Source organism: Pan paniscus, chromosome 9, assembly GCF_029289425.2.
Source record: "Pan paniscus chromosome 9, NHGRI_mPanPan1-v2.0_pri, whole genome shotgun sequence".
In the NCBI taxonomy this organism is placed as follows: domain Eukaryota; kingdom Metazoa; phylum Chordata; class Mammalia; order Primates; family Hominidae; genus Pan; species Pan paniscus.
Window position 1 is genome coordinate 127,342,611 of NC_073258.2, and position 27,153 is coordinate 127,369,763.

A 27,153-nucleotide genomic window follows, 5' to 3' on the forward strand; every position below is an offset into this window, starting at 1 on the left:
CCCTGTGTGCCAACATCCTTTTGTCTCTGCTGGCCCATCACACATAGGTCTTGGACAAAAAAGAGTGGTTTGTGGAGGATTAAAGGTCATGAAAAGGCGAACATTCACCTTCACTCAAGATGCTGCCTGAAGTCAGATCAGAAGCAGAGTCAGAATGGCTCTCTAAACAGCTTCTCAAAGGATGCCTTCCACGGGCTGATGTGCTTGACAACAATGCAAATGCAAGGAACATGCCCCAGACAACTGAACTGGAATTTCTATGAGCACAGCCCAGGAATTTGCAATTAAATCAAGCTTGTGGGTGATTCTTATGTTCAATAAAGTTTGAGAAACATACTACTAAGTGTTGCCTTTAAAGGCAACTCGAAAACTTGCAGAAAACATCTAAAGAAGGCTGGAGGTGGCCTCGTGCTTATTGTATAAGAGCATCTGGCAAGCTCCACCCTCTAGGTGGCATTCTGGTCTTGAAAAGCATGATAAAAATTTGGGGTTGCTACTAAGCAGGGACAACTGCGCAGCTTGTGGAGTGGCTTGGAGACCTCCCGATAGCCCTGCTAGGATCTGGGGCAGACAGTGGGCACCAGCCGATGCCAGGGTATGTGAAGGGCAAAGGAGGCCCTTTGGGGGAAGAGAACTGTGAGGCCACAGGACTACTGAAATAGAGCTCCATGCCCTTCTCCATTGCCTCTGTAAATACCCTGGGGATCACTTTTACTCTATTTTCTGGCTTCTCTGTCACTTGTGGTGCAGTTGGGATGCTTACTTTCACTTCCAAATGATGATACCTCAGAGAATGCAAACTGTAATGCACATAAGACACAGACAATCCATGGAAAACATGATACTGCTGAGACGTAGGCACATGTGCACACTGACGTGCATTGCATCATTGCATTTGTTCCAAAGCTGGTAAAAATGATTTTCAGATAATCTGCTATTTTGGATCGTCTGCACTGCTGCTTGCTTCCATTAGCATGGCTAATTGAGAACTGACTGTGTGTCTTGGACCATTTCCAGGAAGGGAACCCATTGCCTGTATAATACAGGCTCCCTGAGAGAGCCAAGTAAATGGCTGGAAATGTCAGGTTGAATGCCCATTGGAGGAGCAAACTTTTAAGGACGACCTGACCATTCTCAGGCCAGAGAAGCAATCTTGTTCAGCATGTCACATTGATTGCCAAGTCAGTAAACCATAAAACTGTCCCACAGCTAGAACATGCACTGACTCTGAGAAAGATGAGGCTTGGTTAGTAAAGGATGAAGCCATTCCAAGACCAATAAAAGATGCAATATGGTATCCCTTGGGCTGTATATTAACACCATCCTGGCAGCTATAGGGGATAGAGGCTTGGCAAACAACTGTGTTTTGCTTTGACTTTTGCAGAGTAAGGATGAGATAGAGGCCAATGGGGAGATCATCTGAGGCCAGATGAAAGGCTTGGAAAGAGTAAGTCTTTACAGAAACCTAGTCTCTAAAGAAACCACTGATGTTTATGTGTCTTGGCCAGTGTCTTCTGTCATATAACATCTTGGTGAAATACCCCAAATAGATCTTAAAACCAAAACATACTAAGAAAAAAGGAAAATAGAAAGCACAATGTTGTAACTGCCTTCTGGGTAACCATGTTTTGGATGGTGTCATTTTTCTTATGACATAAGCTCCCAGATGGCACAGACACTGTGTCTCAGAAAAAATAGCAACTAGCAGAGGGTCATGCCTCATGTGAGTTTCTGATAAGTATTGTTTGGTTGTGTGTTGTTTATCACAAAGAGAACAGATACTATTGTCAGACAATCTCACCAGCTGCGTTTTGCAAGAAGAATGAGGGAAGTCCCCTACAACTTTTACAATTCTGTGTTCTGTCCCAAATAATGATGAGAGATGAATCACCTGGGCTGAAGGATAATTGAAGGAGGAGGCACATTACTCAAGAAGGTCAGAAAGCCTATGTCTAGGGTTAATCTGTGCTCATGGAGTCCTTTCTGTGTGTTGCTAATAGCTAGAGGGTCTGCTGATTTCATCTGTGCCCAGTCAACTCCCTGGGCCCACCTCTAATCAAAACCAGAGGACATTAACTGTGAAGATTTCCAGGATGGATTTCTGAGGACAGCTGTCTATAGCTTCAGATATGGCACTAGACACAGTGGTGCTCATCATTGGCTGCATGTTAGAATCACCTGGGGGAGCTAGAAAACTATGGATACCCAGGCTCCGTCCCCAGAGATTCTGATTTAATTGGTCAGGGGTGGGTCCTCAGTATGAATAATTTTAAAAATCACCTAGGAGATTTTACTTGCAAGCAGGGTTGAGACAGCCCGAGCTAAAGCCTCTTTAGTGGTATGAGGGAAAACAGGAGGCTCTGGCTCAGTTCACAAAGTTGAAGATCAAACCCAGCCTTCGAAAGAGCATTCTTCTTCTTTACAGGATGACAGGAAATAAATGACTGTGGGAGATGGGGTGTGGGTAAAGAGGAAAGAAGGGAAGGGAGACAAAAGGAGAGAGCCAAAACGCCCATTGAGAGGAAGGGAATAAGATTGATTTTCCCCTAGTAGTTTTTATTCAACCAGGGTCTGAAATGTGCTCAGTCTACCTCATGAAAAGTGAGTTACCCAGGGCACACTGGTGTTTCTATCGCTAGTCACAGAGGCTTCGGGCAACTGCTGAATGGCAGCATTAGGGACCCATAAAAGGAAAAATGCATTGCTATGACTAAGAGCCCATTACCATAACAATTGTAAATGACTTTGGGGAGTCTGCCCATTGACCATCAAAGAAACCAGAAAACAGGGCCAGGCCCCTTGGAGAGCACTAGAGGCTTATGAAAGCTGTGCACTGGTAATGTTAGTGTCTTAGTCCCTTCGTGCTGCTGTCACAGAGTACCTGAGAGTGGGTAATTTACAAAAAACAGAAATTTATTTCTTACAGTTCTAGAGGCTGGGAAGTGCAAGATCAAAGCACTGGCATCTGGTCTGGTGAGGGCCTTCTTGCTGCATCCTTATATGCAGAAGGTGAAAGGCAAGCTAGAATAAGTTAGCCAAACACTGCATAAAGCCTCTGGCATAAGGGCATTAATCCCATTAATGAGGAAGGAAGTCTCATAGCCTAATCACCTCTTGGAGGCCCCACCTCTCAATACTGTCACGTTGGCAACACCTGAATTTTGGAGGCAATTAGGTTTCAACATGAATTTTGGAGGAGTCAAAAACATTCAAATCCTAGCAGTTGAAGATAGCAAAGCACATTGTGTGATGTGACAAGAAAGTCACATGGAGGCAGAAAAAGAAGAAAAGACCTAGTGGGTCACCCCAACTTCAAATGGGTTCTCAACATTAACTTTCTAGAGTGTAGGATTTTACTTTTTCCAAAGTCCTTTCTTTGTTTTTTTTTTTTTGCTCCATCTCTCTGATTCTTACTCATGTATTTCTACTCAGAACTGGAGCCAGGAATCCATACTCCCTGTTCACTGTCCCTTCTGGCAGAAATACTGTGGAAGAGCAGATGTCAGTGATACTGCTGGTCTTGGCAAGGGAAGAACCAGCGAGAAGAGTGCAGGGCATCTCCACACGTGGGACTGATGAGTATGGGGAGTGTGGAGTGTGAGAGGCAGGAGAGGGATGTGGGGGAAGTTTTGATATCATGTCTGGCTTTTTTTTTTTTTTTTTTTTTGAGATGGAGTCTCGCTCTGTCACCCAGGCTGGAGTGCGGTGGTGCAATCTTCATTCACCACAACCTCTGCCTCCCGGGGTCAAGCGATTCTCCTGCCTCAGCCTCCTAAGTAGCTGGGACTACAGGTGCATGCCACCACACCTGGCTAATTTTTTGTATTTTTAGTAGAGACGGGGTTTCACCATGTTAGCCAGGATGGTCTCAATGTCCTGACCTCGTGATCCGCCTGCCTCAGCCTCCCAAAGTGCTGGGATTACAATGTCTGGCTTTAACAAGACAAAGCTTTTGATTGTTTATCTCCTACAATTCCTGGTTTTCTCTAAGGTGGTGCTGGTTTCTACTACACAGGGAGAGGGATCCGCTTGTCATAATTAAAACATCTCATGGAAGCGTATGCTTCTGTGCTTTCCTGGAAAATGTACTAATAGCTGGAGATGGCAGGTTCCCAGGGAAGTGGCACATGACATGTCAGGGGAGTCCAGCAATGTGGAGGCACAGCTCCTAGGCCCTTAGATTTGTAGCCTCTGAACCCATTGCATCCTGGAGCCAGTTACAGATTTCATCTGAGCGACAAAAGGAGAGTGAGAGCCTTGGAGGCTCCCTTTGGAGCTCTCTGGCAATTCATGCTTGTTGAGCAAGAAAGATGGGGAATGAGGAATTACAGAGCCTGCTCTGACTATAAGCATGGGAGAGCCACCCCAGTCCTGTAAACCCTAGAGTTGGGCTAGCAGGGGAAAGCACAAGGTCTGGAGATTGGAAGGAATTTTCCTGAGAGTGTGTGTGTCTGTGCTTTTGAGCCTGTGCCCCTGGCACAAGGGAAATTAACCAGACTCTGCATGTTGTGGGAATTCTGCATGACAACCTAATAGAGGCTTAGTTTTCCATTAAAATTTCCATTAATACTGGAGCTGTTTAGAGCAAGTTGAATGGGGATATCCATAATGCACCTCCTATCCTCTATTACCATTCTGAGGATCAGAGTGAGGTTTCAGGCTTTTGCTGGGGCCATTAGCATTTTTTTTTTTTTTACCATCATTATGATCATCAACCCAGCACCAATTATGTAGAGCAGGCAAAGTACAAAGAGGCTCACACAGAACGTATCCTTGTCCTACGTGACAGGCAGGGCAAGAGTAAGAGAGGAGACACGCAGAGGCAGAGTGAAGTCTAGTGAGACCACACGGACATGGACTTTCCAGTGCTGAGAAGCACCTCCCTCCTCCCACCTGCCTACTCTAAATGAAACAGCTCTGTCATACTGGGCTAGAGCAATCTCAGGCACAGGGAAGGCACAGATCTTCTGTTGGAACTGGGGATACTGAAAGGGATGAAGAAGTTCAGGCCTCACCTCTTGAGGATCATTTCTATAGCAGAGCTGCCCAGAGGATCACCATTGTTACCAGCTCCGACGTGCCCTTTCTGCATGCCAAAGCCAGTTCTCTCTTGGAGATGGCCACTGTGGCTCTCTGGGCTATGGGACATCTAGGAAGCTGATGTCCTTGTTTCAGGGTCCTGGGAGGCTGTTTCAATGACATCTCATAGAGACACTTTCCTTTCCATCCCTGGCTGCAGCCTCATGGCACTACTTCCTCATCTATGAATCTCTTATGCCCTTAGACACGGGTGCATTCCCTGCCTCACCCACAGGTAGCTGGAGCTCACTCTACAGTGTCCAGAGTGAAACCTGTCCCCTCCAGGCAGAATGAACTGTGCTCTTACTCTGCAGCCTTCGACACATTATTCATAACATGATGATTATTTTGGAGTGCGTTCTTTCGGTTCTCAAAATGAGCAGACACTCTACTTTATCCAGCTTGTATCCTCTATGCTAAGTGCAGAGCAGATTACATGGTAGTTCCTTATAAATTTTTAAAAAATTGTTGTAGATTTCCTTCCACCTGCCTGAGGTGAGGCTCAACACTGTTACTGATGAAACAGTCCATGTGTGGAAAAACAGAGCCCATTAAAAAGAAAACCCAAACACAGTTAATAGTCTGGGAATGGTGTCTGCAGGATGATGCAGTTGACACATTCTGTTTGTGCCACACGTGTGTTTTGTCACTGAGACTGCCAGCTCTGAGGGGAAAAATTCTACTATAAGAATATTTAAAATAAGATTGAGTACAGTGGCTCTTTGCCAGGTGTGTGTTTCAGGAGGCATTTCAATGAGAACATGCTGTCATGGTCTGGATGTTTGTGTTTCTCCAAAATTCATGTGTTGAAATCCTCACCCCCAAGGTGATGCTATTAGGAGGTGGGGCCTTTGGGAGGTGATTAGGGCATGAGGGTGGAGCCCTCATGAATGAAATTAGTGCCCTTGTGAAAGAGGCCCCAGAGAGCTGCCCTCTTCCACCATGTGAGAACAGAGAAAGAAGGTGCCGTCTATGAACCAGGAGGCGGGTCTGGACCAGACATCAGATCTGCCAGCACCTTGATCTTGGACTTCTCCACCTCCAGAATGGTGAGAAATACATTTCTATTGTTCAGTCTAAGATCGTTTGTTACTGCAGCCCAAATGAACTGAGGCACATGCTTCAGCCCCAGTGGTGAAGAGCATAGACTTTGGAAACATGCTATGTGGACCTGAGGTCTGCCTGCAACACTTAGCTGTGTGACCTCAGGAAGGTTTCTTAATCTCTATGTGCATTCATTTTTCATTTGTAAAACTGGAATCATAATAGACCCATCACCTTGTGCCATTGTGAGGATGACATGAGGTAAAAATATATACAAACTTAGAGTAGTTTATACTTATACTGTGTCAGTCTAAAGCGTTGTTGCTATTAATGAATCAGAATGCCTGGAACTATGATGTGGACTTTTTATTTTGAAGGCGCTCCTCGGAGATTCTGATTTGCATCCATGGTTCAGAACCACTTGCCTACTGCATTGTCTGTATCATAGAAGTTGAGGAACCATTAAGCATTAATAAATAAGTGCAGCAGGATCTTGGTTCCGCAGGAAGAGTGTGGATTCTTGGAATGCAATTGTCATGTGGCAAGTTATTTCAGGTTTTCTTGTTATCCTCCTCCCTGTATCTATAATGGACAGCCTTGGGTTTTACCTCCTGTCCAGGCACCCGTTCCTCTTTCTGCAGGGATAAGAGTGAGCAAGGAAGTACTTAAGCACCAGGGAAAGGGGAGAAAGAAAAAGTGGGGGTAATCCACCAACTGTCTAACCAGTTCCTGAAAAATAGAGGGCCAACTACCATTACAGCTCTTAGAGGATTGCTGAGCCTTCTAAGGGTTTACCAAGAAGGGACAAATCTAATGATAAGAAAGTTACAGCCAAGTTTATTGAACAATAACCCATTTCCTTCATGTAGAAACAATGAAGAAACATTTTTTCTCACTTACATGGCACAAGGAAAACAATATCAATGATTTGTGCTGCCTGCTTGTCGAGTCTCTTTCCCAACTTGGCTTATTTTCTTACTGCATGATATGAACACTCAGGGTTAAACAGAGCTCTCTTTTTCTCTCTGGTGAGGTTTTTGCTTTTCCCATTTTTATTTATATTGGCTAGGAGGTCTTTCACCAGAAGAATAAAAGACCATGCTTTTGAGGAGCCAGTCACTGAGTTTCTCTGTTGATCAATCACCATTGCTGGTACAGGTATATTCATTTTGGGTCTGGGATGGATACAGGTTTGATGAAAGGTCCCTGGGGAATGAGAGGGCTTAGCCAACAGTCTCAGGGTCAGCATTTCCTAGTCCTACAAGATTCAGATCCCTGATGTGGAGCCAAGGAAAGGCTTGAGTGACTAGGGGTCTTTTTGAACAAGGCACTTTAATTTGCCAAGAACTCTACATCATTTTGTACAATTTATTTCAGGGAGAGATATCACTTTAAGCTAAAAAACAAAGGAAAAAAAGCTCCAGACTACTCCATGATGGAGGACAAAGCATCTCAGTAAATAACTTTGAAAGTCAAGAGTTACAGGAAATAAAAAAAGAAGACAATCAGAGAATGTGCCACTAATGAATTCAATCGCAGCAAAAGTCCATTTCCATTCCCTTGAACTCTACACAATTTCCAGTTGCAAATATCTTTCAGAAGTACTGTACACACACAGTTGGATATTGAGTTGCTTGACAAACATTTCTGATCAAAACTGCTTGCCTAGAAATGGCTGCTGGAGCAACAATAATGTGGATTTAGAATGAGCTGGGCTGTTTGCACATAGGTGTAGTCTATGAGTTTAATGGAGTTTTGCAGAAGGGAATTGCCTAGAAAATAGTGGGTTTTTAAGGATGAACTTTTGACTCCCAATGCGAGGTGAAGGGAAGATCGGGGGAGAATAGGGAGAGAAGGGCTGTCTTTTCTGTTTTCTCTGGGGCACCATGGCTATAATAACTTCTACTTTGCTGTGATGGACTCAGCAATCAATTTATTCTACGATCTTTTCCCAGACACACTCTCAACTCATGTCGGCTTAGGTGAATGGTCACCCTACCTGGATTCTGAGACCCTTCTTGGGGCCTCATTTGGGATATTTACAGCTTCCATTTTTGAGAAGTGTGTGTGTAGAGGCACTAATTTAAGAACAAAAAAGGCCAGTGACATCTAGGGAAATGTCTTCACTTTGGGTAGGAGTGGGATGACCCTCTGAAAGCTGCACAAAAGGCCACAGATCTGGCTGATCTGAAGAGACTGGTGTTTTCTGATCTTGGGACAAAGCAGTTAAAATCCTGGAGCTCTTGCATCTTGGAGAAAAATCCTGTAGCTTCTTTCTCTGGGGCAAGGGGCAAGGCTGTTTGGTCACACCGTTTAGTGATTCACAGCTGGGAATCTTCTGTGTCTGAACAATTTCAGGCCCTCATAAGGGGTTGATAGCTGAGCCCCTGTGTCTTAGTCAGTTTCGGCTATAACAAAACACCATAAACTGGGTGGTTTATAAACAACAGAAATTTATTTCTTACAGATCTAGAGGCTGAAAGATCAAGATCAAGGTGATGGCAGATTTGGTGACTGGTGAGGGCTGGCTTCTTCATAGGCAGTGCCTTCTCTCTGTGTCCTTACATCGTGGAAGGGACAAGAGGCCTTTCTTGGACATCTTTCACAAAGGCACTAATCCCATTCATGAACTCCGTTTTCATGACCTAATCACCTCCCAAAGTCCCCACCTCCTAATACCGTAGGCTTGGAGGTGAGAATTTTAGCATATGAATTTGGGGGAATATAACCATTCAGAATAAAACACCCTGGCTGTAGAAGAGAGGTGGCTTTTCCTCTCCCCAGACGGCTTCCCTTTCCCCACAGTCCAACCAGCTGTCTAAGCTTAGGGAGCTGCCCCTGGGGAAGAGGAGCCCTGTCAACTGCACCCGGAATGATGGCCTTTCTTCCTGTTCTTCCTCGTTAGTTTCTTCCCGCTTCTCTAGGATGACAGAGAGGTCCCCCTTCTCGGTTTTCTCAGATAGCATGCCATTTGCTGTCTCAAATCTATAAAGAGCTGTTGGGAAGTTTCTTTCTTTCTTTCTTTTCTTTCTTTCTTTCTTTCTTTCTTTCTTTCTTTCTTTCTTTCTTTCTTTCTTTCCTTCCTTCCTTCCTTCCTTCCTTCTTTCTTTTCTTTTCTTTTCTTTTCTTTTCTTTTTTCTTTCTTTCTTTCTTTCTTTCTTTCTTTCTTTCTTTCTTTCTTTCTTTCTTTCTTTCTTTCTTTCTTTCAAAAAAGTTCAATTCTCCTAGGTGGCTCACCTGGGCTCCATTTTAAACCCCTGGCTCTGAGCGTGCAGCTAAGAATCTATTCCTACAGGCATTTGGTCATTGCAGGGTTAAGAAAATTTGAGCCGTTCCTTTCCTGCCCATGTTGGGGTGCTGGGTACTGACAGTAAGAGTGTCCAGGATGAGGGAATGCATGTTTCCAGTGACTCCTGAAGTTTTATTCACCTGTTAGGGCTTTCCATCCCAATTTTCATCCCTTTTTGACAATTCTTGGTAAAAGCTTTGCAAGTATGGAGCTAATCAAAGGATTTCTGGCTCCCAACTTGTCTGCTCTTTGTTTTGTTTTTGCTTTGGTTTTTTGCTTCTCTGGGATATGGATCTTCATCTTGTTTGTTATGGCAAGAATTCCCTTTAGTGACTAGTGTTGGGAGTTGTTAGACCCATTGAACAGATGAAAGTAAAAGGGGTCTCTAGATCTGGGATCCTGGCACTGAGTGAAGCTTTCCTTCAGGGTATTTCAAACACGTGCAAGATTTTCCTCCTTCCCTGAGACACTTACCTCTCCTTTAGTTCTCAGGTGTTGGATCATGTCCTCTAGAAAACTTTTCCCTATTTAATCCCATGTATTTTTAACCCACTAACATAATCCCCAATGTTTCCATATCTTTAGTTAATGCTTGTAATATCTATGTATTTAAGGGCTTAATCGTGGGCGGTTAGATTTTTAACTTCTGGTTCGGACTAATACATCTTTTCCAGTGCATGGGTACAGATCTCAGTAGCACACATGGAACATTTGCTAACTCCGTGGTTGACTCATTCAAGCCCTCCCACGAGTCAGATTACCCAGTCAGCCAGTAAATGTTGGAGGACTCCTGCACTTCCTCGTGGGCTTTTCTCTCTTCTCCATTTACATTTTTCTCTCAAGGTTTTGCATGAAATTCCAAGGCTTTAAATACCATTGAGATACAGATGATTTTTTAAATTATAAATCCAGTCTTGACCTATCCCTTGGGCTAAAGATTTGTAGAGTCAACTGTCTTCCTAAATCTTTTTTTGGAGGTCTAATAATTACCGAAAACTGTAACATGTCCAAAACAGACTTGTAGCCCCCACCCTGCACATCTGTCTCTCTCCCAGTCTTCAGCATGTCAGTGCATTGCAGCACCATCCACCCCGTTGCTCAAGCTCATGCCTCAGTCTCCCCTGACTCTTCCCATTCCTTCTCCCAGCACATTCCACACATCAGCATGTCCTGTTGGCTCTTGTTTCAAGATACATCCAGAATCTGTTCACTTCTCGGCACTGCCACCGTTCCAGCCCAAGCCTCCATCAACTCTTGCCTGAGCTCCTGTATTAGTCTCCCCAACTGGTCTCCCTGCTTCTCTCCTTGCCACCTAAAATCTATGCCCCACATAGCAGGCATAATAATTTTAAAAAATCAGCATTTGACCAAATCGAATGCCTGCTCATAATAAAAACTATCAAATAACTAGGAATTGAAGAGAATTTCACTAACTTAATATAAAGAGTATAAGAAAAACCTAGAGTTAACATCATACTTAATGGTAAGAGACTGAATGCTTTTGTCCTAAGATGGGAACAAGGTGAGAATATCTGCTCTCACCACCCCTATTGACCACTGTACTGGAAGTCCTAGCTTAGTGCAATCAGATAAGTAAAAGAAATAAAAAGTGTAGAGACTTGGAAGGAAGAAATAAAACTGTCTTTATTCTCGGGTAACATAATTATCTACGTAAAAAACCCAAAGAATCTGTAAAAAAACACCTAATAAGTCAATATAGCAAGATTGTAGGATACAAGGTGAATAAACAGAAGTTAATTTTTTCAATAGAAAGTTGGAATCGTGGTAAGCTGCCTACCTTGCCCCACCCTTGGAGGCTACATTTTAGCTTTTACTGAATGGAATGAAGAAAGATAAATACAAATTTGTGTCTTTAACGAAGAAAAAATTAACTGCATTCCTCCATACCAAAAATAGTCTCAGGAAATGATTTTGTAGATACAACAAACTTAATGTAAATTTTGTATAGAATGGCGAAGGACCTAGAACAGTCACCACAATACTAAATAAGAAATAAGTTGGAGGACTCATACTACCTGATTTCAAGACTTACTATAATATAAAGCCACAGTAATCAAGACAGTATAATATTGGTGAAAGAATACACAAATAGATCAGTGGAGCAGGATAGGGAGCCCAGAAATAGACCCACACAAATAAAGGGACAGTGTTTTCAACAAATGGTGGAGGAACAATTGGCCATCTATATTAGAAACAGAGACTAGACACAGATCTTACATCCTTCATAAAAAATTGCTTAAAATGAATTATACACCTAGATATAAAACATGAAACAATAAAACTTCCAGAAGAAACCACTGGAGAAAATCTATGGCCTTAGATTGGTGATGAGTTTTTCTCCTTTTTTGTTTTTTTTTGAGTCGAGGTCTTGCTGTACTGCCCACGCCGCTCTTGAACTCCTGAGCTCAAAAAATCCCCCTGCCTCAGCCTCCTGAGTAGCTGAGATTACGGGCATGAGCCACCATGCCTGGTTGGTGATGAGTTTTTAGATATTACACCAAATGCATGATCCATAAAACAAAAAATTGAAAATTTTGGCTTTATTAAAATTAAAAACTTTTGCTCTGCTAAAGACATTCTTAACATGTGAAAAAGACAAGTCATTGACCAGGAGAAAATATTTGTAAATCACATATCAGATAAAACACTTACATCTAAAATATACCAAGAATCCTGAAAACTCAACAATAAGAAAGCAAATGGTCCAACTTAAAAAATGGGCAAGAGATCTGAACAGACACTTCACCAAAGAAGATACGCAGATGGCAAAGCAACATATCAAAAGATGATCCATAGCATCTGTCATTAGGGAAATGCAAAATAAAATTACAACATACCTCTACACACCTCTTAGCATGGCTAAAATCCAGAAAAGCTGACAATACTGGCAAGGATATGGAGCAACAGGAGCTCTCATTCATTGCTGCTGGGAATGCAAAGTGGTACAGCCACTTTGGAAAATAGTTTGAGAGTTTCTTACGATGCTAAACATAGTTTTGCCACATGATCAAGTAACTGCACTCCTAGATATTTACCCAGCTGATTTGAAAACTTATGTGCACACAAAAACCTCCACGAGAAGGTTTATAGTACCTTTACTTGCAATCATCAAAACTGGAAGCAACAAAGATGTTCTCCAGTAAGTGAATGGGTTAATAAACTTGGGTTTTTTAAATACACAATTAAGCCATAATTAATAGCATGCCCCGTGCATAATCACAGAGTAAAAGAAGAAAGGCCCAACCCATTAGGTCAAACATGCTGAGTGCTGTGGAATAGCAAAAATCTATTTCTAAAGACTTGAACAGTAGCTGGAAACATAAAAGTTCAGATCATTGGCTCAGTTGGACTTGATTATATGAGACTAGTGTGTATATAAAGGCCCTAAAGTCGGGAGGCTATGTTTAAGAGATAAATGAAACCAGCAGGACAGGGTGGTGCTGACATCACTTTACTACAAATAAAGTTGTTATAAATCCATATAGTGGGATACTATTCGGCAATAAAAAGAAATGAGCTATCAGGCCACAACACGGATGTATCTTAGATACATATTGCTAAGTGAAAGAAGCCAGTCTGAAAAAACATTGAATGATTCCATTTATATGACACTTGAAAAGGCAAAACTATAGAAAAAGAGCAGTAGTTGCCAGGGGCGTGGGCGGAGGAGAGGGTTGAATAGATGAAGCACAGGGGATGTTTTTAAGGCCGTGAAAATATTCTGTACAATACTGTAATGGTGGTAGGGTATAATAAAAATATACATATTGGATCTTCGTCCTCGGTTCCCAGCATGGAGCTGGGAGGATACAAAGAATAATACCAACAGCTCTAAGAGTACATAGGGAATTTGCTATCTAGTCAGGTACCTGTTAGAGTGTCTCTTTTCTTCTATGTCCAGTGAGTTCCTCCCTTACTTGTTAAGGACCTAAACTAACAATCTAGTTAATTAACCAACCAATTCCCTCACTCGTATTTGAATTAGTGTTTCAATTGCTTTGCGTTAACCTTAAGTTTCAAAATTTCTTAAGCCGGTTTTCAGTAATCTGCCCTTCATCAAATTATAGAAAGTAGCATAACAAATAGGCTTGAGTTTCCTCATCTCCTGGCCCTCCTCCATCTCTGGGGAAAATATTAAAGACAGAAATGGTCCCCCAGTGTAGAGCTGGAGCCAGGAAGCAGGAATACAGTTGAGGGCTAGGATAACCAAATGAAAAGCAGATCTGGGTGATGGGCAAATTGGTTGTATTCCGCGAATGCAGACAGCTACACCTGCAAAGATGCAGGAAAGCAGATGATCAGATAAACCAAGTTCAAAGAAATGAGGCCACACTTGGCTCGAAAGGGTGGAGAGGTTGGTGGGTCAGTGAGAGAATTGTGCTGCTTTTTCAGAATCTGAACCAGTCCCATCTGTTATCTGGTCAGAACAGGTGGCTTGCAGGCAGAGTTTGAGCTCAGGCAGGTGGCACCAAGAGGAAAATTTATGGATAGACCTTTAACTCTGGTCACTTTGGAGCCCAGCAGCTCTGGAAATTGGATCCAGATGGATAGTATTTTGATAGCTTCTCCTAACCAAGGAATTTATGCTGATTTTCAGGACCCAAGGGGAAGGAGAAAGCTCCTAAAGGCAAGGAATTCATAATTGCTTCTTACCATGTTTCCAAAATTCATCTGTGTTTTCACTCACCACCACAGTCAGGGCTGGCACAGGGACTGGGGAATGAAAAATAAATGAGGGCTCAGGGCCTCACTCATCACACGTGCGCCTTCCATGGGATGTCCTGGAGCAGAACAGGGAGGAGTGTGGGGAATAGTCTCCTAATCCAGGAAAAAGTCTAGGTTGGGTCTGTAAGATCTTCCTCCACTGAGAAATGTATTAATCCTTGCCCTGCTCATAGAAGCAATGAAAGAAGCTCTAAACACCGGGATAGATTTTCCTCCCTTCACATTTGGGTTTTTGCGTGAGTTAAACTACTGGAAGGGTGGAGGGTTCTCCCTCTGTACGGAGCTCAGTACAGGCCAGGAGGGCCCATCTATGTGAACACTTCTCTGAAAATGAAGCTACTTCTGGTCATAGCTCTGCTGCTAACTGTGTAATATGGGTAACCCCTTAACTGCCTCTGGGCCATGGTGTCTTCACCGGACATTTGCATGAGAGCCGGAGGACGGCCAGGAACCTTTCAAGCTCTCATCTTCGATGCTCCTAGAATCTCCGTTGGAAACCATTTGGCTCTGCTGGAATGTTACAGAAAGAAGGCAAGGGCAATTCCTCTTTTCTCATGAATGTTTTGGGAATTCTGTTGCTTGGAAGAGACTTCAAAGACTATATCTTCTGCTTCTCTGTGAGATTCATCTCCAATTTATGTCACAAGGAGATGGGATTTTGAAGGCATACTAGGTGATCTCCATCCAGGTTTTCATAGCTTTTGCAAGCACTTACTGAGCACCTGCTATGTGCCAGACCTTGTTCTCATAAGTCCTGATTTCATACTAAGACATCCAGACAAAGAGGTAGCATAAACAAAGGGCTTGAGCCAGTAAAGATGATAAGCAGGATGAAGAATACTGTTGCTCAGTCCCCAGTCAGATAGAGCATCCAACAACAGCCTACCCAGCTACTCTCAGAATCCTGACACTGTGGCCCAGTGCCCATCTCCTTTCCTAATTCCAAGCAAGAAATCATCCCCAATACTGACATTCACCAACAGCCCTTGCACTGCTTGGAGACCTACAAAAGGAGATTCTTTTCATTTCTCTTCCAAATTTCATGGCAAGGGCATTTGGAGGAGTTAGTGGAGAAGGATGGCAGGGGCTTTGAGTTGTCATCTTTTCTTAGGAGCTAAGAATTTTAAATTCTACTTAATTGCTGGTCACAGTCAATGGATTCTAAGAATCTGATGTGCTTACTCTGCACACTCCCACCAGTCCTTCAGCCTGGGCCAGCCATAAAAACACATTACTGGTGTCTGTGCCATTTGGATGGCTGGAGGAGATGGCGTAGTGAGTTTTATTTTTACCTGAATAGTGGGGAGCCAGCTGATGTGGTGCACCTCGTGTTAACCAATAAGCACCTGATGGGATTTGCCTCACGTCAAGAGGAAGAAGGGGCTCTTGGCTCTACTGGGCCACATCCCAGTTCAGTGTTTGTGGAAGGCATTCACCTTGGAGCTTATTGCCTGCCAGGCCCCACTCTTAGGGCCTCTTCAATGCTGGGGAGAATGATGTCAGCACCACCCATTCCTGCTGGTTTCATTTATCTCTTAAACATACCATCCTGGCATTGGAGCCTTTACATGCTAGTCTCATATAATCAAGCCCAACAGAGGCAATGATCTGACCTTCTATGTTTCCAGCTACTATTTATGTCTTTAGAAATGGTTTTCTACATTCCATAGCACTCAGCATGTTTGACCTAATGGGCTGGGGCTTTCTTGCTTTCCTCTGTGATTATGCACCAGGCATGTAATTAATTATGGCTCAATTCTATATTTTAAAAGCCCACAACTTTGGACTGAGGTTACAATGAACAACATTTAGCATTGGCTTACCTCTGCTTTCACATGGAGCTGAGAGATGGAGTTAGGTAGTAGGGAGTGAAGTTTGTTATGATAGGATTGAAACCTGCAGGCAGCAGTATTAGATAATTTTTCTCTAGCTGGGGATCTGGGGGTGGTGGAGACCAAGAGGTCAATCACCAGCATGTAATGTGGGGCCATCCCAATGCCTACTGTCTTTGCCACTCCCAAGAACAAAGAGCCTGCTTCCTGGATGACTGGGAGCCAACCATGGTGGAAGTAGGGAGTAAAAAGGAACTAACAGGGTCAGCTCATGAAAGGTTTTGTAAGCCAAGCATAGGAATTTGAACTTTATTCTGTAGGCAACGGGAAGTCATTTGAAGCAGGGAAATGATCACTTCAGCAGCTGTATGGGTAATGGATTAATGAGGAGAGACTGGAAGCTTGGAGACCACTTAGGAGGCTACAGCAGTAATCCAAGCAGAGAAGAGGAAGCTGTTTAATAGGCAGAATTGAATGAACGTGTTGACTGAAAGATAGAAGGAGAGGGAGGTGTTGATGACTCCATGCTTTTGGTTTGAGAAGCTGGATGGATGATGATGTTACCACCAAGAATAAGAAATCCAGTAGGAGGGAGAAGTTTGAGAAAGGAAGAGGATGCCAGGTCCAGTTTGGGACATACTGAATTTCAGATGGTTTGGGGACATTCAGGTGTTTCATTGTTTGGCCATGTAGGTCTAGAGCTCTGAAGAGAGACTTCATTAGAGATTACAAGCAGGGGTGTCATCAGCATCAAGGTGCTAGTAACTATCACGGGCAAAGATGAAATCAGCTAGGAAAGAAAGCACAGAACCATCAGGAGGGAAACACTCAGGGCCAGGCCGAGGCAGAGAAGCTTCTGGAGGGCAGAGACTGAGAAGATGCTTTCATAGCCTGGAGTGAAGTCTGTCCCATCTGTCCTATCTCAGTTCAGGCTAGAATTCTCTCCTACCCTGGGGCCTCTCTAGTCCCCCAGGGCCACTGGGCTGGCTCTGCAGTTGGCCACACGGAGGCTGTTCTCTGACCAGTGTTTCTCAAATTTGCACCTGCAGATGTTGTATTGTTTTGTTTTGTTTGAGTTGGGGGGAGATGCTGCGAGTCCTTTAAAGAACCTCCCATAGCAGTCTGTGAATACGTATTCTGAGGGGTCTTTGAGTTCTCAAGTTCAGGAAACTCAGACGTGGCCCTGGACTCTCCTTGCCTGGACTTGAGGTAACTGCCTTGGCCTCCCTAAGCCAAAGATGCATCTGGGCCCCATATATGACCCAGGGCTTCCCATGGCAACATGTGGTGTTGTTTTTACTACTGCAACTTTTTATTTTTCTTTAGAGCTGATTTTTTTTTTTTCCTTTTGAGACAGAGTCTCCCTCTGTCATCTGGGCTGGTATACAGTGGCTCAACCACAGGCCACCGCAGCCTCGATCTCCCAGGCTCAAGCGGTCATCCTGCCTCAACCTCCCGAGTAGCTGGGACTACAGGCGTGCACCACCACACCACGCTAATTTTTAAAAAATTTTTTGTAGAGACAGAGTCTTGCTGTGTTGCCAGGGCTGATCTTGAACTCCTGGGCTCAAGTGATCCTCCCGCCTTGGCCTCTCAAAGATTTTTTTTTTTTTAACAGCTGTATTGAGATACAGTTCACATATGGCCCACTTAAAGTATACAATTCAGTGATTTTTAATATATTTGCAGATATGCACAACCACCACCACAGTCCATTTAGAACCTTTTAAAATCACCCCAAAGAAACCCTGTACATTTTAGCTATCCCCTTAGCCTCAGCCTCTCCCTCCCCATCACCTGGGTTTTAGGCGACCACTAATTTACTTTCTGGCTAATGGATTAATGAGGAGAGGCTATAGATTCCCCTATTCTGGACATTTCGTATAAATGGAACCATAGACTGTAACTTTTTAGGATTGCACGTTCCCATCTGATAACCGAATCTCCATTCTGGAGAAAGGATGTTGGCATAGTCTGGGTGCTTTGCTATCTATTATCTCCTCTAATTCTCACCACCTCTTTGGAAAGCCAGCCTTATCAACCCCATTTTACAGTTGAGAGTGCTGAGGTTCGGAGGTGAAATGACTTGTCAGAGGCCCCAGCGACAGTCAGTGGAAGCACGCTGAACAGGGAGGGGCACCCAGCTCTGTCTGGCTGCATTCGTTGAGCTGTCGCTGTGCTAGGTGCTGAAGCATGGCTGGGATGGGGGTGTGAAGACAAAAAATCCACCAGCAGCTTGCACGAGTGGGTCCTCCCAGAATGAGTCCAGGGGAGCCCCCTGGACCAAAGCAGGACAGAGCTAATTCCAGGAACAACTGCACATTTGTCCACTGGTTGGAGTGAGCCTCCCCCTTTTACTGCATCTCCACGAGGCAGAGGAAGTGGCAGTGGCCTGAGCCCTCAGATACCTGGTGCCCTGGGAATGTTCCCAACCAGATGATTATGGCTGTTGTCACCACCAAGCCCTGTCTTGTCATCAGCCTCAGTGTCAGGCCCTGGGACCCAGAGACACACCCCGTCCCCAGGCTCCAGCTTCATGGAGCTTCAGAATCAGGCCCTGTTACATCCACTGCAGGGAACTTATCATCTCATTATAAAGGATAAGGCATATTTTTTCAGTATGGTTATACGCGGTAATGAAGCATGCAGAAAACCACACAAGATAGATGGCAGCTTTCACTAGTGAAGCTGAAAACTTGGTTAACTTAATAGTCTATTTATTACATTCGCTCTTTGAGCTTACGGCACCTGATTAATATCTCCCATCTTCTCCCTTGCTATACAATTAAAACTAGTAATATGTGATTGCACATGCTGACTCCAGCACAGATGGGTGTGTGGAGTTGAAGGCTGAGATAAGAAGTGGAGAAGGGGTCATGCGTGGTGGCTCACGCCTGTAATCTCACCACTCTGGGAGGCTGAGGCAGGCAGATCACGAGGTCAGGAGATCGAGACCACCCTGGCTAACACGGTGAAACCCTGTCTCTACTAAAAATACAAAAAATTAGCCAGGCATGGTGGCAGGCGCCTGTAGTCCCGGCTACTCAGAAGGCTGAGGCAGGAGAATGGCATGAACCTGGGAGACGGAGCTTACAGTGAGCCGAGATTGTGCCACTGCACACCAGCCTGGGCGATAGAGCAAGACTCTGTCTCAAAAAAAAAAAAAAAAAAAAAAAAGAAGTGGAGAAGGAATGTTCTTCCTGGGTCATGATGGTGGAGTCAGATGCCTTGCTGCTAAGGGAGTGATCTTACAGAATTAATTACACTTGAGGAGAAAAGGACCCTATGTCCACTGCCCAGTCTCACCCATTGCCATGGCTTCTGGCAGGGGAGTGGTGAAGCCTGCACAGAGAGAGGATATCAGTGGAGGTGGCCATACAGCCTTTAATCAGCAAAAGGAAAGATGGCTGGACTTTAACTCATTTGCTTGCATGAGAATGTTTGAGGTTGAATTTGATTACAATGATGTAGCTACTCAAAAGCCGCTCCCAACTTCCTGCTCCCCTGCCCACCTGCTCCTGAAGAGCTGAGCATTTGGCCAAGTTCTGACCAATGAGATATAAGGAGAACTCTGCTGAGGGGTTTCTGGGAAAGATGCTTTGCTTTTTGACAAAATGGCAAGTCACACTATGAGAACTTGCTGGTGCTGCCCTCTTCCCCTTCTTCCTGAATGTGGATGTGATGACTGAGTTTGGGCTGCCATCTTGTGAGCATGAGGATGAAAACGTAACATGCCATGGATGGTGGAGAATCACCAGGGAGAGCCTAGGTTCATGATTACATCACCCAGCTGACAGCCCAACCCTGGGGTCATCTACTTCTGGACCTTTTGTTAAGCAAACAATATACAGCCTTGTGGTTGAAGCCACAGTTAGAAGGGCATTATGTTCCTTGCAGCTGAGAAACATACCTACATAATCTAAATGGCTCCATTTATTGAGCAGCATATGCATGTCCTTTGCTAAGTGCTTTGTGCTCATTTTGAAGCTTCAAAACATGTTCCCTTTAAGGGAGCTACTATGACCTCTGTTTTATAAAGGAGGACACGAGTTTTAAGTGTATAAGGTCACACACCTATTCCAGGAAAGAGCAGAGCTAAGATTTGAATCCAAGTCTTTCTGACTAGAGAGTTATTACTATTAATCATAATATTGTGACTTTGTAGACAGTTCATCTCAACACTGAACTCTGGGAATGAGTGTTACTTAAAGTCTGGTTGGCATAATAGTACTCAGTATAAATCACGAAGTTTTTCCACATGACCCACTAAAATAAGGTGAAATTCAGTCTTATTGGTGATTGAAAATTGCATATTTTTTACCTGCCTCAGCCCACTCCAAGTAGCCCGGGTTGAAATTACTTTAGCTAACCTAACTTGCCCCAGCCAATTGGATGGCCAAAAAGTGAAATGTGTATGAAGGGAAAAGGTCCCAGAGAGAGAATTTGAGTTAAAAGACCACCAGTCCGAGCCTGTGTGCAGCCCATCTCATAGCTTTTGAGTACAAAGCAGGAAGCCTCTCCTTCCGTGGCATTTGAAGACTCAGAGCAAGGTTAAGATGGCTTTGAAACCTGGGTCTGGTTCTCCCAGAAACACTTCTGTTGCTTCTCCTCATTAAAGAAAACATTCCAAGTGTGCAATTGTTCTCTGAGATGAATTTCTCAAAACACATGTGAACTACTTGAGACTATTCTAATTCCTGGAGGTGCCTAGTCAGTGCTGGCCATATAACAGATGCTCAGCAAAGATCGGTTGCTTTCATGACCAGTGAGGGCAACAGAAAAAACAAAAGATCTCTTAATGAATATGATTCATCCTCCTAGCCTCAGTGAAAAGGCAAAAAATAGGCTGCTTTCTTGGAAACGTGCCAGCTAATGGTACTTAGCATGCAAGGGACCGCGTATTGATCCACACCCATTAGCCCAATGCTCATCAACTCTTCTACTGGAGATATGTATATATATATATATATATATATATATATATAGCCAGCAGCCAACAGAGGGACTTGGCCACATGCTGATTCTCTCTCCCCTCCCAGCCCATCAGACCATTATTCAGCAGGAGGTAGTAGGGTCTTCCCCTCCCTCTTACACCCTTTAGGGCAGGAACTATCTAGAGAGGGAAAAAAAGTCAGAATAAACATATGCAAGGACTGGGGTTTAAACATCCCATGAAGATTAACTTATCTGGAGTAATTGCCTTAACTAGGGGATTTTTAATGCTTTTCAAAGTTTTTTAGAGGAAGAAAAATATGCAGAATGAGTCTTAAAGCAGCCAACAGAGGAGATACTTAGAGCAAAAAAAAAAAAAAAAAAGGTATCAACCATAAGAAGCCCATAGCTAGGAAATTTTAAGGCACCGATTCTAGGGGATTTAATAAGAATGTAATTTGTATAATTAACCATTCATCAATGTCAATTTCATTAAATGAATGCCAGAAATATTACCTTCAGCAGCACGACCTAACAGGATTGGAATATATTATATGAAAAATGAACACTTAGTGGTTTCCCCCACTGCTCTGTCTGTCACAGCAAGATTTGCAAGGCTGAGAAATAATTTAAAGGGTAGTAAATGAAACCGGCTAAGGCAAATGTGTGCATTTTGGTAACTAACCTCCGTCACGATGTATGAGAGTTCATGTCAAAATGTTTTCCTGCAGCAATGACTAAAGGGACTTGTAGCTCTCTCCCAGGTGGCAAAATGTGAGAAATAATGCCAGGAACTTCCCAAAGGTCCCCCTTGTCACTCGCCTGGATACAGCTTACTCTTTCCCTAGATAGGCTGCCTAGGGTCTAAGACCAAAAGCCATGGGTTTTTGTGTCCAGAATTTGTAGACCTTCCCTTCATACCTCTAGGTTACCCTTACATGCAATCACTTGCCTACCTGTCCAGGAAAAGTGATGATTGATGTGCAGGAGACAGAAATCATTCGGAGTTTTATTTATGTTATTGCCTACAGTCATCAGGGGAGCACGAAGCTTGAGGTACGTGGGCTGATGAAATATTTGTAAATAGGACTTATTTCCAAGGTTGCTCATGAGGGAGGCAGTTTATGGGGATTTATCCATTTCAGTTCATCATAGGAAAAGTGGAGGACTTGGGAGCGGGGGCTGTAGTAACTTGTCCATGTGTGTGCTCCTGGGAATGTATATACAGACACACAGACACACACACACACACACACACACACACACCAGATCAAGCACACACTGGAGATCAGTGCTTGAGATTTGCAAATTGTTGTCACTGGAGTTGGCCTGGTGCCTCGTGTATAGTAGGTGATCAATAAACATTTGTTTAATTGAATTTCTCTTAGTGTTAACTCCACTCCCATTCTCTTCTGTTTCAGGGTTCTATGAGGCTGAAAATATTGGATCAGTATTCCTGAGGAATCTGCGTTTCAGAATCCCAGGTCCTGAAGGACAAGAAGTACTTTGCAAACAAATCAAATGTACGTTTAGGAAGATGAAATCATGCAACAGAAAGATTTTTCAGAATTTTTCAGCAACAGATTTTACACACAATTCAGAAGGAAGAAAGAACAGATGAGTTTGGGAATCAGGAGACCAGATGTCAAGACTGGACTACATCTTTATATTCATTTCCAGATTTAAAGTTCTATGTTGTATTTTATTTGATGCAAAGCAATAAAATATTCCTCCCTCCTGTGACCACCGAAAAGGTCATATTTAGGACCTGGGTGAAGGAAGAGTGGGCATCACAGAGCTGCTGTGGAGTGTGTGCACAGATTCTGTGTACTAGGTCTGTGGGCTCTGCAAGACTCAAAATCAATTGCTGAAACACTTCTTAAATGTGTTCCCTCCTATGCATTCTGCTATGCATAGTCGCCCTCTCTTCCTTCTAGGTTAGAGTGGGTGACACTGAGCATGTAACTTAACCTCTCTGAAGCACAGTTTCCTCATCTGCAAAATGAGGATGATAATATCCTCCTCCCAGTGTTGCTGGGAGGATGAACTGAGATGAATCTGGTGATACTGAGTAGGTGTGCAATCAATATTTGTTTTTTCCTGCCACTCCTTTACCAGGCCTTTTTTCACCTCAAATGAGTGATGACCTCTGAGTGCGGAGCTTTTTTGTCAATTTTTTAAAGACAGTGGTCCCCAGCATTTTTGGCACCAGGGACAGGTTTCATGGATGGCAATTTTTCCATGGACCTGGGTAGGGGGTGGTTTCTGGATGAAACTGTTCCATCATAGATCTTCAGGCACTAGTTAGATTCTCATAAGAGACATAGCACACAGCCTAGATCCCTCACATGCGCAGTTCACAACAGGGCTGGTGCTCCTAGGAGAATCTAACGCCTCTGCTGATCTGACAGGAGGCAGAGTTCGGGCGGCAATGCTCACTCACCTGCCGCTCACCTCCTGCTGTGTAGTCTGGTTCCTAACAGGCTGAGGACCGGTACCCCGGGGCTGGGGATCCCTGTTCTATGAGGATAGAAAATCTGGTAAAGTAATTCACCCTAAGATGCCATTAAATTACTATGACCTCCTGGGCTCAAGCAATCCTCGCACCTCAGCCTCCCAAGTAGCTAGGACTTCAGGCATGCACTACTACGCCTGGGTAATTTTTTTGATTTTTAGTAGAGATGAGGTCTCACCATGTTGCCTAGGCTGGTTTTGACTGCCTGAACTCAAGTGATCTTACCGCCTCAGCCTTCCAAAGTGTTGCAATTACAAGCGTGAGCCACAGCACCGGGTTACTTTGTTACTCTTTAGGGGTATTGGAAATATTAAGAAAATACAGCAGGGAGAGATTGATTTTTAGGATTTAAGAAGAACAAGAATAGTTTTGGGAGTTCTGGGAGCTACTTCCAAGGGCATGAACCAAATCTGGAAAGTAGAGTTGGGGTTGTGAAGTATTAGAACGTGTGGATAGTCTGATGGTTTGCAAGTAAGTGGGATCGACCGTGCGGTCTCTGGACAGCTCCCCAGAGGGCCGTGGTCCACAAAGGGAAACACTGTCCCATCCAACTCTGAGAAATGGGTCTGGGCATCCACTGCTTTCACCGAGGGTCTCTGCATGACTTTAGGAAAGTCACTAGACTTCTTTAACTGTTTCCTTCTTATCTGCAAAATGGGAAGAGTAAGGGCACCCATCTTGGAGGAGATTTGGCACGTGACGCTCAGCACATTGCCTGACAATACTAAGTATTCAACCAATGCTCATGATTGGCCGGGGCATTGATGGCAGAACCATAAGGATCACAGAGACCTCAGGAACATGGCTCTGAAGGATAGAAGCTGAAAATCAGTGTGCTGATATCACCCCTTTTGTCTATGAGGAGTGAATGTCTCCAATTAGACTGCATTCAGCAGGCCTGGCAGCCTCCTCTCTCTTGGGATGCAAACTGCTTATGTGGTAGAAACAGGAAGCCGTCTTGAAACCCTCGCCAGGCCCCAGATGCGCGTGGGTCCACCTACCATCCATCTACCGGGGTCACTGAGTCACTCCTGCCCAGGTCCCCTTTCAGGGACTGTCGTGGGCTGTGGCCTCAGAGGTCCCTTACAGGGTGGTGGGACCCAGGGCCCAGGGTTTGGCTCTGGGTTTTTGGGCAGCTCCGCCTTCATACCCAAGGCAGCTTAGCATGGCACTGTCTGATCTGCTGACAGCCGCGACCCTGCCACCTGCTCAGTGGGATGGCATCTTGGGGGAGTACCTTGGGCAGGGCTGCCCAGAGCCCTGGAACTGGACTCTCCCTGTGCAGGGCTGACGGGAAGGAGGTGTGTGCAATATGGTGGGAGGAGCCGGGCTGGAGGCTGCAGACTCTGCCTCTGTGCCCGTTCTGGGAAAGCCCCTGGGCTTGCTGGACCCATTTCTGCCCTTCTGAAAGAGGGAGTTAGACTAGATTGGGGCTTTCAACATTGCTGATATTTTGAACAGCAGAATCCTTATCACAAAGCCAATGGAAACAAAGAAGTGATACATTAAAAACACATCGAAGCAAAACCTCCTGGTTGAACTGGCTTCCCTGCCCCTCCAAAGTGGTTCCAAGGTGCCTCCACAAAGCCTCAGGGCTCTGAGGGTGTTAGGGAAACCACAGGTGTCCACAATGCCTGCCATGCTATGATTTCATCTGGCCGATGTGTCACTTCAGTATTCTGATGAATTTCCCCTACCAGGCCAGTCAGAATCGACTCACTGATGATCAAAAAAGAGAGGACACTTAGAATTAAATTCATTTCTTTGGGCCAGTCTCCTCCTTTGTCTGCACTTTCTGAGAAGGCATTTATGATGCCAGTGTGACTTATAGTTATCCTGGTAGGTACTGAAGCTTGTAAAGGCCACCTAATCACTTTGCTTTGGTATTCATTAGTCATTTAACACCTCCAAAGAAAGGAAAGGTGCGGCAGGTTGCGTGTGCGGGAGGGGAGAGGTAGTGTTGGCTTGGACCGCGGCGGGAGGGACCTGGGAAGAGGGAGCAGTTGATGGTCTGGTCACTAATGGTCCTCAGCAGGACAGGCTTCTTTGTCCTTGTCTCCCCCCTCCCTTTTGTCCTCTTCTCTCTTCCTCTCTCCCTCATTTCTGGCTTCCCTCTTTTTCTCCTTCCTCTTCTCCTCCTCTAATATGGAAGGAACGTTAGACACACATTCCTGTAGATGCTGGAGTGGAAAGGCAGGTTGGAGGAAATACAAAGATGAAGGACATAGTCAATCTCTTCAAGGAGGTCATGGCCAAGTGTGCAAGGGGACCTCGAAGAAGCCCAGTGTGACAAGGATGGAGAGGTGTGCTCAAGATGTGCTGAGAGCAGAGGATAGCCCCAGCTCTGCTCTGGGGAGTCAGGGGCAGGGCGGCAGATGCTTGGGGTCACATGAACACACAATTGAGCAACAAAACATACTCACACAGGGCCTGCCTCACACCCAGCACTGGGCGGGTTTTGTGCAGGAGAACTTCTTGAAGGAGACCTGGAGACAGAAATTCTTTGGGAAGGAGATGGGGTAGCTGCCTTACCAGAGGGAGCGGGATTTCTCAGACACTGCTAACTTCCCACCTCCACACAAGCTGAGGAGACTGGCTCAGAAAAGGGGTCTGCCCCCAGTGCATAATAATAGCAGTGATAATTAATAATCTATAGTTAATGAGATTAAATTAATAATTATTTTAATTATGACATGTTTTCCTCCTCTCTTCCCCCTGCCAGGGCAGGCTTGGCACTTCCCAGGATTACAGTCATAATGGTAACAGATAAACCTTAATTAAAACATTCCAAAATACCATGGCTGAGTTAAAGTGCTGTGACACATCGTTTCCATCTCATTTTGAGATCTTGCCTATGACGGCAAATGTCTCCCCACCGTCGGCAGCATCTTGGCGGTTCAGAGCTGTTGCCCTCACAGCATTCAGTGATGTTTGCAAAAGTGGCTCCACGCCCCTTGGGGGCAGATGGCCGACCCACTGGATCGGGGCCACTCGAGCCTTTTCCCTCATGCTGGGCTCTTCACGTGGCATCCTGTGCGTGCTCAATGCTGAATCTGCTTCCCATGTGCACAGCTTACTCCTTTGTTCCACCCAGCTCTGCCTCAGTTCCCTTCACCTGCTTCTTCTCAGGCCAAGGTAGACCTGAGGAAAGGATTGTCTACTCTGGCTCTGTGGGCACTGTTCCTGAGGTGTGAGCAAACCCTGCCTCAGGTGGCCCCCGAGTCCATCAGCAGCTCCTTCCCTGTGGTCCGAGTTACTGGCAGGGTCTCTGCGTTCTGCCTTTGTGTTGAGCTTCTCCTCCACAGCCCACCCACCTGCAGGGGCTTTCTCACGTGTGGCGCGGGTGTGGAGGCAGGTCTCCATGGATTGTACGGCTTTCCCAAGGCCTGCTCCAGACTGGTGGCCTTTTTACGGAGGTTAGCATCCTTTTGTTAGTCCACTCACATATTTTCACTCATTACTAAACATTTATGGACCATTCTAGGAACTGTGCTTGGTGATGAGCTGCAGAGACAGAAGACACCATCCTATTTTTATAAGCCTTGTGGGTCTGTGGAAGAGAATGGAAGATACACAAAGGAAGGGAGTCCCAAGCTGGATGTTCTGATAGGATCAGTGCTGGCCACTGAGCGGGGAGGGTGGGGAGGGACTGTGCGTTCCTGCGCATGTGACCCTACACTGAATTTTATTTTTTTATTATTTTATTTTAATTTTGA

The 27,153-nt window shown here is 44.7% G+C and overlaps 1 protein-coding gene and 1 long non-coding RNA gene across 7 annotated transcripts in view; one reads left to right on the top strand and one right to left on the bottom strand.

The window, feature by feature from the left end:
* Window positions 1-635, top strand: part of LOC129393424 (uncharacterized) — a 144,139-nt gene extending 143,504 nt beyond the window's left edge. The window contains exon 6 of the long non-coding RNA XR_008620298.2: window positions 48-635. This is a non-coding gene — a long non-coding RNA (uncharacterized LOC129393424). The remainder of the gene's footprint in view (window positions 1-47) is intronic.
* The window catches only part of KIRREL3 (kirre like nephrin family adhesion molecule 3), a 584,878-nt gene that overhangs the window by 236,760 nt on the left and 320,965 nt on the right, over window positions 1-27,153 (bottom strand). The window lies entirely within an intron of this gene.